The sequence below is a fragment of the Osmia lignaria genome, chromosome 6 (assembly GCF_051020975.1).
Source record: "Osmia lignaria lignaria isolate PbOS001 chromosome 6, iyOsmLign1, whole genome shotgun sequence".
Classification (NCBI taxonomy): Eukaryota; Metazoa; Arthropoda; class Insecta; order Hymenoptera; family Megachilidae; genus Osmia; species Osmia lignaria.
In genome coordinates this window covers 3,424,778-3,443,462 of record NC_135037.1, presented here as the reverse complement: position 1 = coordinate 3,443,462, position 18,685 = coordinate 3,424,778, and the positions used below count along the sequence as shown (strand labels likewise).

The 18,685-nt window shown below is 46.2% G+C and overlaps 1 protein-coding gene across 3 annotated transcripts in view; it reads left to right on the top strand.

The window, feature by feature from the left end:
* Tmtc2 (Transmembrane O-mannosyltransferase targeting cadherins 2) overlaps window positions 1–18,685 on the top strand; it is a 244,380-nt gene that overhangs the window by 6,696 nt on the left and 218,999 nt on the right. The gene's annotated exons all lie outside the window — the stretch shown is intronic.

Below are 18,685 nucleotides of genomic sequence, written 5' to 3'. Positions count from 1 at the left end.
TCTATGTTCCGTGTATTTAAATACCATCACGATCAATGCTTCTGGAATAATTGATTTTTCGTTAATATCTTGATATGCAATATTTATTTGATACGTTCTTGATATCTCTCGGGCTTACGAGCTGATTCGATTTATCCTCTTGATTCGAGCACTTGATAATACATTGATTTGCATAGCAACGAGTAACGCAAACGATACATCGCGTATTTACAATGAATAAATATTATCGGATACGATTCTTTTATCTGTCAATTGTTTTATAAGAGGTTAATAAATATAGGGGGAATAGCGTTGAAAATAACGTCGCATTCTCGTGATGCTTTTTCTGTAAATGATCTAAGGGGGAAACATTTCGGTAGATTTCAAGGTACGTTAAGCGTCCTGTAGTGGAAAGTAACGATCGTCGTCGCTGTTGGTAGAAAAATGTAAAGAAGACTACACTTTTTTTTTTCGTCGAACAAGACGTTCCCGCCTTAGCAGTCTCCACGTTGGAAATAGAGTAATACGTCTTTCTGTCTGTGTATGTGTGCGTGTCTCACTCCCTCGGTGCGAGTACTCTTTAATTTACTGCCGTTCTCCACGGCTGCTGCAAACTGAATTAATAACAAGCTCGCTTCTTTAACGCTGCTGTTCGAGGAGGTGGCTCGAATAAAAAGTCGCGCCATCGACTCTTGTCGCGAGATCACCGCGTGTATTTTTCTCGACGACAACAATTGCCAGGACGAAAACAAGCCAGTCGCGTAGGAAAAAGGGGATTCACCCTCGTTTGTGTAGGAAATTTTCGAGATCTTGCTTCAAGCAGAGTTCCGGCTAATTTGCCGGTTATTTCCGCGAGGCTGAGGGTGTCGATGAGGACCCGAGAGGTCGGTCATTTCATCCTACTCCGTTACTATACCTTTTATCCGGCTATGCAGAGTGGCCCCGTATTAAAATGTAAATGCGTGGTAGCTAGTTATTATGCGGAGCGACCGATGCGATCTCCACCGGTGGCGATGCGATCCACCTCGTGTGTGCTACCTTCTGCGCCCCTCGTCGTCGCCGTAAACACCCGATAATGGGGAAACCGTGTACCTCGCTATCCACCTCTGTACACCGAACGCAAGTGTGAGAAAGAGTAACTAAGAGAGAGAGAGGAGATCGTTGCTCTGACCTCTTCCGATCAAAAATCGCTCGGACATCGAAAACCATCTCCGATGATCCTCTTCTCTGCTTGTTCAAGGATTTTACGTCCTTCTGGTCGCGATCTAGATCCTTTCGCGACCATCTACGATGGCTGTCGCGATCCAGCTTACGATAGATCAAGTTCGCCCCTGTTCGGATTACTCTCTCGGCTCGTACTCGTAAAACTTTCAGATCTCGACCGTTTTTCATCGGGCGTTAATCGTACGATTTCGATTAAGATAGCCAGCTGACCGGCTCGTAAAAGTTGGACCCGCGTCGGAATTAGAATTTCAATCGATGTTCTTCCCTCGACGACAATAACGGAAGCGAGGTAGAATTTTGCTTTTGAAGGAGCCCAGGCAGAACAAATATTTGAGCTGCCACCTAAGAAAAATATGAAACACAAGATTTTTTCTATTTTTTTACAAATATGTACGTAGGACTGGAAGTGTCCGTTTCTTTCGTCTTCGCGAAGATCCAACAGCGAACGCGAGTTTTATCCTCGCGATCCTCGCGTAGCGTATTTTTTCCCCGGTATACGTGACCCGGCGATGAAAAATATTTGCTGGTTTCGTTATTACGGTTCGCGTAGCCGTTTGCGAGCGGGCAGGGGTAGTTGGATTCTTCGGCGGAAGAGGCACGTTCTCTTCTCGTCCCTCTTGGTTGTCACCGTGTTCTCGCGATGTTATCACTGCCGCCTGTTTTGTGGCTTTCGTATTATTTGCGCATTTCCACGGTTATATTCCTGCGGGTCTCCGTTCTACCGTATAATAAAATCCCTCTCAGCAGACTGTATTCTCCTTGCCCCTCTTTTACCCGATGCCATCCCTCGGTACACAGAGTATGTTGCTTGCACGGGGCAACGCGTGGTGCATTCTTGGTGTAGTAAAAGGGGCGAGAAGAAGGAGAAGTAGGGGATGGACTGGGTGAGAAAGCGAGACGACGATGGGAATGGTTTGAGGGTATGGGAGACGGGGAAAACATAGAGGGCTGAGTAACTGCAAACAACAAATACCAGCGGGTACCGGGGCGTGCATTCCACCGACGACGACGGTGTGTATAAACACCAAGTCGACGGCCGTGAAATCCGTGCAGAGAAACCGAGTTAATGCCACTGAAGTACACGATACTCTGGCTATATTTGTCGATCGTTCCCAAAGACGATATATAGATGCCCCGTAAGCGTAAGCTAATCGGCCTTGCTACGAGTCTTGTCGAGTCACCCTCTTCTCTCTTCGGCACACCCGACGAAACTTTGCGCACCCATCGCTCGTGAGCTAATGAACTCGGTTCACCTTGATGTACCGAAACTAGACGACGATAGATCGAAGATTTTAAACGAGCAGCATCCTGATCGGGTCAACTTAGCTGCGGTCGGAAGAGGTTACTAAGTCGACTGATTAACGCTGACCACGGGTCAAGTTTCCTCCGAGTATTAAGGTCAAAGAGTAGCGTTTCAACTGGTCGACGGGTAACGGCGCGTTTGAGGGATCGATAAGATCCTTGGTAAAAGGTATCGAGAATCATCTTGGCGAGCTGGTGAAGAACGATTATTCATGGCGCGGAATGCATCATTGAACGTTTAATAAGGAAGCGATGCAACGGAAAGAATCGTCTACTATCGTACGGCGAAACGGCGTCGTAAAAGGAACGCCCTGGTAAGATCGACGATACGCTGGCCGGGTAACCGAGAACGAGCTCGCATAAATATTTCTGAAAAATTAACGAACCGGCAATAATGTATTTTACAACGGTTGATAAGTTCCGTTGAGTAACACGAGCGTGGAAGAAAACGCGGCGAAAGAGGTTGCCCTGATAAATAGGTCGATCATAGACGCCCTGCCGGAGCGTAAAGGATTAATCTTCTCTCGCCGAGAAGTTTAAATATTAAATACGAGTTCTCGCTGCGATTAATTGATTATCGCTTTACGGTATGATGAACGAGCCTTCGAGGAAAGCCGATAAATAGGCGCGTATCGAAACGAGGCGCTTGTATGCCGCTTTATGAGCAGCTGTGCCCGTGTAACTAGGCGAGGGGGAAAAAAAAAAACAACAACCAAGAAAAACGTGTCGTCTCAAAATGTTGGCCTAAATGGCACGTTCCATTAGAGTGGAAAATTCGAAGGCCGTTTCACGGGTCGATACGACCTGTTCGTTACAACGGTCCACTTTGCGAAAGAATAGAGGTCAGGCGGATCGAATCGACGATGGGATTAATCCTCTCGTCTTATTTTCTTCGTCTCGTCGATTCGAGCAAAGATAAACAGGACGGTTGTTTTTAGAAATATGGAAAAATGTAATGTTCTTATTCACCTTGTATAATGGAAAGGGTAGGTTCGGGTCGAGCTGTTGAAAAAAGTAAGATAGCTCGGTGGATGTAAATCGAATCGCTTAAAATTGCAATGGTTCGTCGTCGCGGGATAATGACTGTCGTCGCATCGGATCGCGTCTCGACTCGATTCGTCGATTTGCATTCGGTCGTGGAATCGATAAATTTCGCTCTAATTGCTTCGATAAAACGGAAGTGGCGCGGCGCGGCCGATCGTTTACCAACGACCGCGTTCTTGCCAACGGACACAGATTTCTCTCGGCTCCTTTTTACCAGGTATTTCCAATGAAGGGGACAAAGAGGTTGGCCTGGTCCAGGAGGCCTGGATATCGCGACGCCGCTAAATATTCGAATCGCCGTTCGCGATACAAGAGATTATTAAAATATTTAAACGAGCTCGTCGACCGGTCGTTACCGGGACCCGGAGTCCTCTCCTCGCGAGGTTCTCAATTAAATGCTAACGAGCGAAGAGCTCTTTCCACCTGAATACTGCTTCGTTGGAAGCTGCAGCAGCCACCTAGCTTTTCCTTCGGCCTCTACCCTCCCCCCGTCACCGTCCTTCCTCCACGGCTTCGTCGTGGCCCTTCTTCTCTTTTTCCCCCGACGACATTGTTTTAACGAGACTGGGAAGTGCAATTTGTTCGTCCTGCCCTCGCTTCGTCGCAAGAGGGGTTACCTACCCTTTCTTCCTCTCTCGTTGCGATACCCTTTTTCTCGCGAAAACTCCCGTCATCCTTGCGCGCTTCCACGTTGCTCTCTCGACTCGCTCGCGGTATTTCAGCGGCTTCGTAAAAATCGCTGACGGTAGTTTCGAAATTTATGTTTACATTGCTCACCACCGTGCCACCGAGGGAGATTCAAACTTGTCGACTCAGTTCGCCGCCAACAATGGGATACGTCGAGCGGTAATTGAAATGTTGCTTGCGCGCGAGAACGGCCTCCGGTTGGTTTAACCCGTTGATGCATTCAGAAGAAAGAAAGAAATAAAAAAATAATGCACTTCGCGGAGTCCATTACGCTTGGCTAACTAAATCCCTCGGTTGTTGTTGGATCCGCCGGGAATAGAATCCACGCGATGATCTTTACAATTCGACTAATTTTCATCGTTTTTCCTAACCAACCATTCTGTTTCTACCCTTTGGCTTGGAAAGAAACACTCGGCTTCCCTGTGGAGATTCTGGAAATTGGACCAGCCTCGAACAACACAGCAGGTCCGGGGGAAAAAGAAATTTAATAAAGTTCACCGCGTCCGTGCGTTATCTTATCCCAGCCGTAGAATTGCGTAAATTACGTTCGACCCTTCGTATATTCCGTTACGAGGATATACACTACCGGTCAAAAGTATGGGACGTAAAGTGAAATTCTGTACGTGCTCCTAAAACGGACCGAGCTCCTGGATCTGCTGTTAAATCGTCGGTCTTATAAATTTCATAAAGCATCGGTTCTTTTTTATTATAAATCTACTCTGGATAGGTGTTCCTTCGAGTTTCTTAAGAACCACCCTCTCTGTCCGGAGGAACCCTCTAGCAGAGACCGAGGTGGGTAAGGCCGAATTAAATTTTAATTTGCAACTAGTTAAAAAGTTAGCGGCACCCGCGAGCGTAAGAAGCAGCAGGTACGGGCGCGGCGGTGGTGGTGCGACGATAATGTAAGGGGTGAAGTTTGGTCGGTTGGCTGAAGACACGGTGGCCCCGTCGCGAACTCCTACCGCGACCAACCAACGAGCGAAGAATCATGCGAACATCCGGGAAATTCGAGAAGCGCGAACTCGTTAGCCCGTAAATCGTCGTCACCGTCTGTTCCACGGGACGCCAGGCTAGGATAAGCTTAGTTGCGATTAAAGCGTGCATCCAGCTGTCGTAGCTCGCACACCATAGAACGGGGTTCAATTACAAGGCAGAGACGGAGCCGACTTGTTCGTTGTCTTTATCGTTACCCTACCCGGCAGACAATTACGCGACGATTCGCTGCTTATCGTAGCAATTTTCAGCGGGAAACGCGAATAATTAATTAGGGATAATAGCTTGGTAATAAGGGATTTTCTTAAAAATATCACTGCCCTAGTTGCGCTTTCTTTAGCTGACTCGGAGCTATAAAAAGATTGCATCGTTATTCTCGTGATAAACCTTTCGTGTAATTACAAAAAATATTGTTCTAATTCTTAACGCGGATCAGACTAGTCAACTGCTATTCTTCAAGATTTTTGAAACTCTTTACGGAGAGTCAGTGTAGTTAAGTGGTGAACATCACGCGTCTAGGAAGCTGTAGTTTAACGTCGACGATTAAACGCAAACGGAGAAACTTTCTGCATGACTCGACTAGCGAGGTACTTTCGAGTTGCTAGGCTTTTCAACCATCTTGCAAGCTTACCGTGGCGATCGTCGTCCTGGTTGATCGTTCGAAAGATTAACCGAGCACGAAACACGATCGATGTTATACATAGACGTAGAGATTTATCAATCGAGTCGTCGTGAATCGGCTCAAAGACGTTTATACGACAAATCGTTCAATTTCCAACGGTGCAGCTGAATATCGCTTGAATCTCGCGAACGCGGACCGTTTTCTGTCTTCGTGCCAAGGAAGGGAATAGGCTGTCCCGGATGATAGTTGAAAATATAGGCAAGCAAGAGAAAAAGAGGTAGAGTGAGAGAGAGAGAGGGAGGGAAAAAGATTGCGAGAAGAAGGGAAACGTGGCGCGCATACAAGGGACGGTAGATCCGTACGAATCCCTCGGAATAGAATAAAGAACCGGCGTATCGGCGAAACTACATAACCGTAACGATATTACGTCGCAAAAGGAGTTATTTGCCGCTGTAAATAAGAAGGTGAGGAACAGAAGCAGCGCGGATGGGAAGGGAGGCGGAGGAGGAGGAGGCCGCGGAAAAGGGTGGCTAGGGATGGGTAGGGAAAAACGAAGGAAAAAGAGGAATAAAACGAGGGCAGCCCGCGAGAAGATGAAATTTCCTTTTCCGGGTTGATCGTTAAGCCGCGTACAGTGGTTCTGACGACGGAAATATCGGTTTTTGTGGACGAGAGATCCCATTGTCTTTGCGGATTTCTCTCTTATCAAAAAAGAGGAACAAAAGAGGAACGAAGAGATGAAAAGAAAGAAGAATAAAAAAAACGAAGTACAGTCGGTTGTTCGCGGTCGTTACCGAGTATTCGTTGCTTTCCAATCGTATATTAGTACCAATCTGAATTCAAGATCGACGCGACGTTATAAATCAACGGCAATTCCGCGATTCCAATTAAACGTAGACCGACGTCGCCGCGATTCGCAGAAGCTAAAAATCGAAGGAAATCCGTTCGAGAACATCTTTATCGCGCTGATACATGATTGCAGTTTAAACACGACGTCGCAGTTACCGTGCCAAACGAGTTTGTTACCGGCTCGATAATTGCATCTTCCGCGTCCCACTGTTTCCGGGCGGACGTAAGTCGCGAGGATAAGCCGCGTACAAAGAAGAAAGGAGTCTGACTTCTCAGGAACGATCGGGAATCTTGTGATTCCAATTAACCGATAACGAGCAAAAGTAATATCCTTTGTCCTTATCCCCTTCTCTCTCCTGCTTTCTCTTAAGCTCGTCTTATTCTACTCTTTCCATCATCTCTCTCGTTGGTTCTCCATTTCTACCAGTAGATCGATCCAAAGCCATCCGCCTACGTCACTTTTATCGGAATAAAAAGGGAGAGTTGAATTTAGCTCGATCGTACATGTATCCTCCGTATAAATACCAAAGATCCGTTCGGAAATTCGGCGACACACGGGTTTATACCTTGACGCTATATTCCCAATCGAGTTACCCATATTTTCGAAACTCGCGATGCGTAAGCGGTTCGATCGCGCGAATAATTAACGTGCTTCGTAATTGCCCGGCTCTCTTTGGCTGTGCGTCGGAAAGAGCAAACTGAAATTAATCATCGACCCGTCCGTACTTTATAAACGTACCAAATCAGTGAACGTAATTTTCGTTCGCGTTTTCTTAATCGATTGACCCATGGAGCACGAAATACCGTGTCCAGCATTAATTAACGAAACATGATGAACCGTGGAGTAGAAAATTGCTGGTGCAACGAGGGTATCGCGTAAATAATAATCCGTGGACGTAAACCAACACCGAGTGTATCATTTATAAAGCAAGCTACCACCACCGCGGATACATTCCCGGTGCAGAATTTTCGTACGCTCGGAACGGGAACGTCTTCTCCCGTGGGGACTGTGGCTGGTAACTCGTATGTATAGAAAATATACATGGAAATAGCATAGGCGGATAATAATACCCTGTTCACGTATCGTATCGTACCGTGATACGGCAATAAGAGACGCGAGGCAGGAGGATCGTCGAATATCTCGATTACGTCTGCACTGCTATTGGGTAATACTACTTTCATCGGTACGGTTCTCATCGCAGCCCTGTTATCGGCATTCGCGAATCACCGTGACGTAACTGGCCGCAGTTACGTAAATTACAGCGAGCGAGAGACGACGACGACGACGACGACGACGTCGACGGCGATCATTAAGCGTGGCGTAATTTAATGACAAAGACAATGCACTCTTTCTGGGAAAAGGGAGGGAGAACGGAGAGCCTACGATCCGACTGGAAACGTCCCCCGTAATGGTACTCGTTAAACGACAAGGCGCACGATATAGAGTGGCCTTTTATCCTGGCTCAATTGCTAGAACCACGTCGACGCTAATAACAAGAACTGCATAATAACGGACAATTGGCGGACTCTCCTTAAGGGCGGGGAATTTGAAATTTTTCAATCGACCCGCACTCTCTCCCCGATCTACCCGTAATTGGATACTTAAGCGAATAATACCCGGTGTTGGTGTAATTATCGTTCACTTTGTGTCTCGGGTCCGATGTTGTATGCAACCCGGAACTGTATGCATAAAAGAAACAAGCGGCAGGTGAGCGTCGTAGGTACGTTTCAGGTTTATTTCCAGAGGAAAAAGAATGGCGGTGCTCGCTTTCATCGCGGAAGACAAATCCGCGGCGTTAACTGGACACGTAACGGAACGCGCGACGGCTCGACTGAAATCACGTCAGACCCGGTGTAATTTATATGAATCGCGCCGCGTGGTTCGTGGATATTGCGGCATCCGTTATCCGTCGCCGACTTTCCAGATTCCAGCTGGTCCATAAGGAAACTGCGAGCTCGATGAATGCAACTAGAGAAAACTGTATCGCTTTACAAGACCCGTGGGGGAACGAGTTTTCGCGAGATGGTAAAATCGAAAACGTGATACCCTTTCGACGAGAAAGCGAAAAGGTTATATTCTAAATTCACAACGAAATCGCAACGTGTATGGCGTTTGGCAAGCTCAACTAAGCGAGCTGAAGCGAGGCGAGGCGAGGCGACGAAAGTCACGATTTATGGGACTTTGTTTACGAGCCATTAAAGAAGAATTATATCGGGGGAAAATCGCGCGAGAATTGTCTTATCGTGCGAAACAACGCGCAACCGTGATGATTTAGTCGGTCGACCACGGCTCTTCCCCGATAAATCAGCGTGGTAACGCGAGCCCGCGAGTCGGAACGGAACACAGATTCTTTCTCCTTCGCATCTCGTGACGATTGATCGATCGAAACGAACGATTCGACTCTCGACGATTAATTAAGAACAAAAGGGGATGATCTTTAATCCCCGGTATGCGGGCGTTCGCGGGAATATCGGATCGGCGATCGAGCGCACAAAGGCGGTCAATTCGTCGAAAGCTCGCTTTGTAGACGCGGAGAAGGCTTGTCAGCCACTTCCTGACTAATTGCCGGCGGGGCTCGCCGTTTCTCGGAAGTCCCGTGGAAATATTGCTTCCGCCGGTCGAAGTACCGAAGACCGACCTCAGGAAGACTTCGGGCCTATTTCAGAGCAGGGAATTGAGGTCGTAGATCCTTCTCCTCCTTCACCGGTTCCTGCTATTCTCTTCCTCTCGCCACCTCTCTCTGTTTCACCTCGTCCCTTCGCGTTTGCCGCAGGACTTGTACTAGTTTCCACCCCGTGTCTCGAGTAGGCCGAAACTATGCAGCCGATACGTTAAATTCCCTTGTTTAATTAGAAATTAACGGGTGTAGACTGCTCGTCCGATCGCGATACGTTAGACGAGGCTTTTGTCCCGCGAACAACGTGCCAACCGACTGATTTTCTTCGCGTTAACAACTTCAAATGTTAATACTTTGATAACGAGCTTACCTGCTCGTTAGTTTGCGGCTTTACAAGAAGAATGTCTCAACGAAACTTTCAGAAAATGCGGTAGACTTTCGCCTCTTTACAAATCATCCCTTATATAAGGGTGCATACTCGGAAGTTTTTGAATTATTTTGCAATTTTCTGCCTATCTTCCATACTTTTCCTTCATACTTGCTTCATCAATCGCGTTAGGGTGTTTCGCTTACATATTCTACCGCGGATACATCGATGCACGCAACATCCACTTCCCTCGAACGCATTTGTGGTAGCGTGTTCTCGTCGCGATGACACCGTGCCTTGGGACGACGCGTAATCGTAATTAACGAGGTAAAAATAGAGAGCACCGGTGGGTTCGCGCGGCGAGAACCAAGTGAAAACTCATATTTACCGGTTAGCGAGCTCAGACATCCGCAGTAATGCTGCGGCATTACGCGATGCGCCTAGAATACAGAGTTTCTGGCCGGTGGCGAAATAAGCCGCCAACACCGGCTTCCGCGTTCTGAAAACAAACGACACAGAATACTGATAAAAGGGGAGACCATTTGAGGCTGTATACGCGTTACGTGTTCGCTAATGAACGAGCCGTACCACGTGGAGTTTTAAGGTGTCGACGCGTCCCTCTTTTCACCTCATAATTATTTGACCAAATATAATTAGTTGCGCCGGGTAACGGTTATTACAGTGGTCGCGTTAAAGTCAAAAATATTACTTTTTAAACCTGGACGTCGAAGTTACCTTCAACAATGTTTTGCCCTGTTCTTGTTCACTGACCAGAACAAAGCAAGATCGATGGAATGGCTATTATTCGTTATCTTCCATGCAGCTCGTTCGTTCCATTTGCTTGGAAATCTACGTCCTTGAACGGACGGTTTTTTATTTGCAAAATTTTACGATGATTAGGAACTATGATAATTCGATAGTGTCAAGGGAGAAGACCACGGAGAATGATTAATGGTAACTCGGTTTGTCCTGTAATTCATTTTTTTTTCCCCTCGAACCATTATTAACGCGTGTTGGCGAGCTTTATCGCTTCGCGAACCATCTTTCCTTAATAACGACGCTTAATTTCTCTCGTAATTGGTTTTCTCTTGTGCCTGTAAAATGGCTGAAACTTGGAGAACGTTGGATGTCAATATTCTTAATGTCCCATCGCGTATCCCAGGATGCTCATTTTTCATTTCCAGCAGTCAGCTTCTTAGCTCGATAAACGTATCCTTAACCCTAAATCCTAGTCGATCCGCTGTTGCATACAATTCGTAAGACTGGATCACGGTTGACCCCGGTCGGGTTAATATCAGTTCGACGATTGCCAGCGTTTCGAATACAGGGCTAGTATTTTTCCAGCGACGTTTAATTCCCGGCGTGCACGGTTTGTTAAACGGTGTTCGATAAAGTCTTCCGCGACATCGAATACCAATAGAGGGAAACGAAACAACAAAGGAAGAAAAAAAGCAGGGAAAAGCGTAGCAGCTGTGAAAACAGAAGAAAGAGGGTCGGAGTTTCGATAGATGTGTCGATTAATGGGAAAATTTAAAAGGTTAGAACACGCTTTCAACGCGATCGCGCGTCGCCCTCGTAACAGAAAAGTAATACAATATTTTGAACAGCACGGGGGCGAGGGTAGTGGCGTTGCAGGCGGACAATTAAAAGCTCGCAGCGGTGGGCGAGAATAATTGCTCTTCGTTTCGATGCGAAAGCCGGAATTCTAACGGCGCTGACAATAAAGCTGACCCGTGCCGTGCCGTGCCGTGGCTAGCGTGTTCGCGAGTGCGCGCCTCGCGACAACAGGAGGATGCGATTGTACCGAGTGACAACCCAGTATGTCGAACGACCAAATGGATTTTACGTGTACACGAAAAATACAGAGCCGACATCGCTATTGTGTTCGATACGTGGGCCGAGTCACGCGTGCACTGCTTTTACATGGACGCATTACACCCACATTTACCCAGGCCGGCCGTAATGCGGGGAACAAGCGAGACATGTTCGCGCGTTGCTCTCGTGAAACCTATGAAAACCAAAGAGGAAACGAAATTAATTTACTTGCAGCGAGAACGTAGCTGCTTCTACTTCTGTTCTGTTTATTCTTTCCGTCGCGTCGCCGCGCAGTTCTCTTACGCGCTTGTCTCTTCTCCTGATAATGGCACCTAACTCGATTTCCTCGACATTTTTCGCTCGAAACGTTTCGAAAGCATCCTCGTAATGCCGCGACAAAGCTCGTTCATAGATATTTCCGGTCTTCCGTCGTTCCTACCCCGTAGGGCAGAGGATTTTAATCACGAGATTTGTAATTAGTACGGTCGTGAAACGGCATTAGGGGCCGTCTCGTAAAACCCCCTGGAGACGCAGAGGTTTTTCAATTTGCCATCCCGAATCGCGTTTCGCGACGAATTTAGTCGGTCTGATGAAATTACCAAAAAAAAAAATTGAAAAAAAAAATTGGAGGAAGAGAGAGATGAAGGAAGAACGAAACACGCGTTTCTATATCGAGCTGTGTCCCCGTCGAGCAACAATGGCACGTTTATCGCTTTCTGGCGAGAGCTAACTCAATTTATCGTCGATTCGACGCGGTACACGGGCCCGTTGAAAATCGTTATCGCGTCTCGGTTATCATATCGACTCGCTTCTACGTGTCGGCATTACGGTATTGTGTTAACAGCCCCTGTTTCCGGCTCCTTCACGCGACTCTCCCTTTTCCTACCCCCAGGCCAATCACCGATTACGTGCTACGTCTTAGGACCAGCTTGATTATCGGCATTCCTGTACGCGCACCCTTTGCCAACGCGTCTAATCGTCGTTCAGGGAACAATAATAATTTTACATTGATAAATCAGTTGGAAAATTTATTAATCAATAGTCGATAATTGGAAACAATGGGAGCACGAACGGGGAATAATCAGCTATGTCTTTCGTAGCTTCTAGTTTTGCGAACGCACGTATGTGCGTGTGTGTTGACCCCATTTATCGTTCAAACGAGACAGTTATGTTATTGCGTTCGCGAAAGGGAAGCGCAACGGTTGAAAAGCATTAAATAAATCGACGTTACATCATAATGGTATCGGTGAAAATCAAATAAATATTTGCAGCGACACGATTCGGCCGGATAGCCGTGAAATTTAATTCGCGTCACCGAGGAGGGCACGGCGGGACGCTGGTCGAATGTAAATTCGCTTTTCGCTCGTGCGCGGAAATGTTCCCCCCAATAATTTCCCGTTTTTCGCGTGGCCCACATTTGTCGAACAACCGGCGATTTTGAAAACTCTTTTTTTTTTGTTTTTTTTATTATTTTTCTGCCTTGTTCGACGTCGGAACTAGCAGCACCCGTGGTCGCCCGTGTCAGGCGTACGTCGAAACGAAAGCGTCAGTTTTAATTACGCGCTCGCTCGGTGTATCGCGCCATCGGGGATGTCCAGGATATCAGGGATATCGACTGCATATACCCTGTGTATCCGCTAGCGGGCACATTGCGCTACGCGATATTGGCTATCGCTTCTCTTAGCCTTTGTCCGCACCATCCTGTCCACGTAATCTCGAAATATTAGCTCGTCGGTGATCATCGGTTTCGCATGATACCCGTATTTGTCTTCTTTCATCTCGATCTATTTCGCGCTAACTTCCATGGCCCATTGTTGAGCTGTTCGTTTAGACAGCTTGGGATTTCGAGTATTAAAATGAGCCAACAATGTTCCGGGTTGAAATTACAAAAATCCACGTGCGCCCAGGAGGACGCCACTCGGCAGAGTGGTTCATAAAAGATACACAACCAGGCGAAACAGTAATACGTGTGTACCAGCGCACCTGTTTGTCCAGTCACTTCGCGCAGACGTTCCTGCTCCCTCGCTCGCTTTTCAATTATCGTGGATGCAATTCCTTGCATTATCGGTGCCTTATCTAGACATACCTGGCCCGCGGCAAATTTCCAACATTTTCGCTTTGTTCCATCACAGCGATCGAGCTTTTTATGCATGGTCAGCGCGTGCCAGAATGGTGTACAAAGACGGAACTGGATTCATAAAGTTAGACGGGTGCGGTGTGTCGAATGCAAATTTCTATTCGTTCAACGGTGTTCCACGTGAACGGAACGTCGGTAAAATTCAAGAATTCGATTTATCCCCGGCTTTAATTTCGTCGGTTGAAATACGCGGTAACGTCGAGGACGGTCTGTCGTTGAATGGCTCGATTGCCGGGGATTCGAGCGAAAGGAAAAGGGAGAATTAATTTCGTGCAAGGTTGAACCGTGGCTTCGAGAAATGGCAGAACCGAAACAACGGGCCATGGAATGGCAATGCGTCTTTCGTCCGGCCCGGCCGGTGCCTTTCCTCTTGGCCGGAATACGTCCGGTAATTGCGTTTGTGTGTAGCCAGGAAGTTTTATTTGGCTGGCATTTATTCGGCAACGAAGAGACAGCAGCCCACTTAGCAGCAGAGACAAATGTATTTACGTCGTGAATCTGCCAGCAAGCCCGCATTCACCTTTCAAGCTTACCCCGTTTATCCGGGGATTCTCAGAAAATTACGGCAACCTTCTGCTACCGGTATTTCGACGGATAGAAAAAATACACACCGAGACAGAGTAAGTGGAAATAGTCAGCCGAGTGTATTATACTCATTGCGACTAATTTTCACTTGCACTTCCCTTGAAAGTTTTTCTCTCTTTATTTTTTTTTTTTTTTTATTCTAATGTTACATCATATTTCATTTTCATTGGACTGCTGTTGTCATTTCGATCGTCGACTTACGACATCCTGGCGAAAGTAGCAAACGGGAACATGGCTCGACAACTGCGACAGCGACAGAGCCGGCAAGACGCATAAACGAAGGTGTACGTGTAAACGCTGCTTCGATAATAGATTTCCCATTTGGAGTTCAGAGTTCTACGGTGAATCTGTAACTTCGACGATCAAACTGCTTGCAGAGTTTGTCGCTCGAATCGAATGGGAGTTTGGGTAACTCGTACCTAGCTTGGCTCTTCTCTCTTGTACACGGCTATGTATGTACACAAGCATATATACGCGTACGTCTCTCCTCTCTTCTCCTTCACTGTCTTTTCCTCCACATACACTATCGCTCAAAAGTATTTGCTGGTCGTTATGCGTGTATAACATTGTGGATACACAGATTAGATAACATTCGCGTATTATCATGACACCATGTCGTAAAACACATATTTATTTTCTTGATATCTTTTTTTTATCATTAGCATACATTTATTTTCCTGTGTCATAAAATGCATAAACAGTCTAGTTACGAGGGAAACTGTTTATCAATTAATTTCCGTACGTTACTGTGTATATATTTTCATATCTTTCGTGGATGAAAAATAGAAGGCTTAAACGAACAAATATTTTTGAACAATATTGTACATACGTGCACGCGTGTACATGCACGAAACTCCAGTCAACTTGACTACTCCGCGTGCTCTGTTCGCGCATTGTCGATGCCGCGGAAAGTATCCGGAGCTTTTTCTCCTTCCGATTCCAGCTTCCCCTCGTTTCCGGTCTTAGCCGTCAGACTGTGTACCATTAAAGCGTTTCCCAGCGACAGTCCCGTATGTATCGCGATGCTCCACGATGCATAGTACATACATAAGCGTTGCACCCTGAAAGTGTGCTTTTCTCTTCGAGAAGCCACCACGGGAAACCTGAAATCCCGATTATATTGCGGAGACGAGACACGGCAATCGCTGTTTTCCCTTTACTTCCTTGCACTGCGGGCCTTGTCTGTACGATTTGAGAAAGTTTGAGAAATAGTTCGCGAAAAGCCTACAGTTGCGAGGCGAATTTTTATCATTCATTTACAAAACATCCTGGTCACATTTGGAACAATAAATGCACGCTTAATACGAGGTATTAATCATTGAATCTAATAACATTACGTTGTATAGTACGTGTACATGTTTCAATTATGAGTTATCCATTCAGATTAATTAATACCGATGAAATATATAAGGTTACCTGTTTCCAAATATATATATTCCAATATTATTCAGTTACCGCATATCAAATGACCAATTTCAAATCATATAAATTAAAATTTAATTAATAACGTAGAACTGTAAAGTAACACCTGTGGTGGGTCAATTTAATTTAACAGGTGTTACGTCTGAACAAAAGTACAGAACTTATATTCTTTCTGTTATTCTTGTCCTGGTTCGTACATATACTGGTTAGACTATAATAGCACAAGTTCCATTTTTCTGTGCCTCGACGGAAAAAGCCATCGAGCGTAAAAGTATTTTCAAGCGCGTTGCTCGAGCATCCTGTGGCGAACGAAAGCGCGCTTCCTGTGCAACGAATATTTTAACACCTGCGAGCGGATTTCATCCCCGCATCATCCTTTCCCCTTATACGCTGCAGCTCTCCCCGTGGATTTAACACTGAAGAGCACTTATCGTTCTCTCGCATTCTCCTTCAGTCACAACTAAATCGTCCTGCTCGAGTTCGACTTCGAGGTGTGACCTAACCTTGTTCTTCTCCTTTCCACCAAAACGTCCTTCCTCTCTCTCCCACGCTCGCTTGTACTTCCGTTTTGTCGGTGTTCTCTTGCCTCGATGCTCGAGGATCGTCTAACGGACCGTGGCACGGTTAGGGAAAGGCGGTGAAATTCCAGCGAGTATAGCACCGGAGTCGATAATAACCGGGCAAAGTCCATTATAGCGCGTTTAAGGATTTACGTGGAGGGATTATCGATACTCGAGGAAAAAAGGAACGCTTTCTTCCTTTCTCCATTTTTTTCCCTCTTTCCATTTTAGCCTTGTGGTACCCTTTCGTTCTTAGCGAGATTCACCCCGTTCTCATCTTTCTCCTTGGACCCATTCCACTGATCTCTTATTCTCCAATCCCGGCGTGCTCGTAAAGGATTCAAAAGAGATTGAAAAAGATTTGCTCGTCCTGGTGTCGGGGAAGCGTGATGGTAACGCGTGAAGCTACTATAGGAAGCGAAGAGGCGACTGGCCATTTACTTGGTGTGATAAAATAAGTTTTGAAAAAATTCAGAATTAACTTTTGATATTTAGAGAAAGGGTACGGTTTGAAGATGGTGGTGTCACCGAAGCTATGGGAAGTCGCTTAGCACGCGTTCTGTATAATTTATACCATAAAACGTTTAGGTACTACGGTATACCGTTGGCACGATCGTTGCAGCTGCTCCGGAGACGTAAATACGCTGGAATATTACAACGTGTACCGCTCGTTTCCCCGTGCTTCTTTAAATAAGAATCGTTACGAGAACTCTTTGCCTGCACGATCGTCGGTGTCGCCGAGCATTACAATTTTTCACCACTTTAACCACCTTGCCCCAGTTCAATATTCTCTCCCCATTATATTAACACTCGCGTGGACGTTCGTCGGTCTTTTGTGTGAGTTTAAATAAATAGTGGAAGAGAAACAAAAAATTAAACTCGGTCCAGAGTTCGGTCGCGAATTTGATGGATCGATTGATCCGGTCGACCGTTCACAGCGAAACAGAATTAATTCAGGAATCGTTCGACGTATGATAATTCGTGCGAGGTCTGCATCGTTGGAGCGTCACGTACGGTTCTGTAGCACGCGAGGGCGAACCATCGGGAATATTGAAAAATCGATATTTACCGGACCATCGGTACGTTGTCACCTCCATAAATCAAGCGAGCTAGGCTGGCGTACGCGTGAAACGACGTGCTCGCAAAAATATCCTGGCCTTCTTTCGTTTTTCGCTCGTAAAAGCCGCCGGCGCGGCACGGCGGCGGGGAAATTCGATTGAATTTTGCGTCCAGACAGTCGACCACAGTCGGACGTGTCAACGGACCGATCTGTCCAACTATCAGCTCGTCGTGGCGATGATGCGTGGATGTACGACGATTTGCGACACCTTCGAGCCAACCTCCTTCACCCTCGTCCAGCTCGCAGCGAGATTCCAATTTAGATTCCCCGTCGTTCCCGCTAAGATGGGCCTCGATGTTGCTCTGTGGACCAGTCACATAGTCGTTTCACCGGGAAAGTGAACTTCTCTTCCTCGAACCAAGTGCTAGCAGCTTGCTTCTGCACACAAATACGCGGGCAAACAGGAAATTAAGGATCCTTTGTTGAAGACACCGCGTCACTGTGACGCGATCGTTGCAATTTTGATACTCAGGAATTTTCTTCTTTGCACAATGATAACCGAGGTAGTTTCGTAGATGAACGGAATGAAAGAAGAAAACTTAAAAACTTAACATTTGCTTTGGGTTTATCTTTTTCCCACGTTTCATTCCAGTCGTTGGTGATTCAACCTGTACGCGTCACGTTATTACACATTTCTATCGTGTAAGCGCCTTTTGATTGAACATTACTCTTACGAAAGGGTTAATCTTAGTTCTAGAGTCGTTCGAGTTTTATAGGCACTTGAAACATTTCACGATCACTGTATACGCGATCTCATTAGTTCCCGTAGAAGATGGCTAAGTTGGTGTAGTAGGAGTAGAAGGAGCTTGTTTCAAGACACTCTTACTTCAATTAATACTCGGCAACGATTTCCTTGAAATCTTGCAGGCTTTCACGAGTCGATTCTCTGCAGTAATTATTTTCTATCTTTTGTGAAACGAGCACCGAGATTCTATATAAACGTACGTTCTGACGGAGCTAAGTGGAATTAAACACCTCTCTCAATTAAAAAGAAGCACAGTATACCAATTAAAACTCTTGAGTTCCTATAGAATCGTATTATATTAATTAAACGAACAAACTTGTGGACTATACGAGAGTATATAACATTTGAGAGAAAGCGTTCTGCCCGACTAATCTTATTTCGCGTATGTACGTCTCATCAGTCTGTTTATGGCGTAGGATACGTAATATATCTTCCGGTTTAATCTCCTGGCTTTCTTGCGTATCCATTCTCCAGGGCTGACTTTCCTGGGATTAATCCATTATTTTTTTTTTTTATCTCTCTCTCCCCCGTACAAAACGTTTCATGCAGACGAGACTGACACGCGTAAGCGAAGAAAAGGGAAACGCGAGTTGACAGAGAGACAGTGACGTGTCAG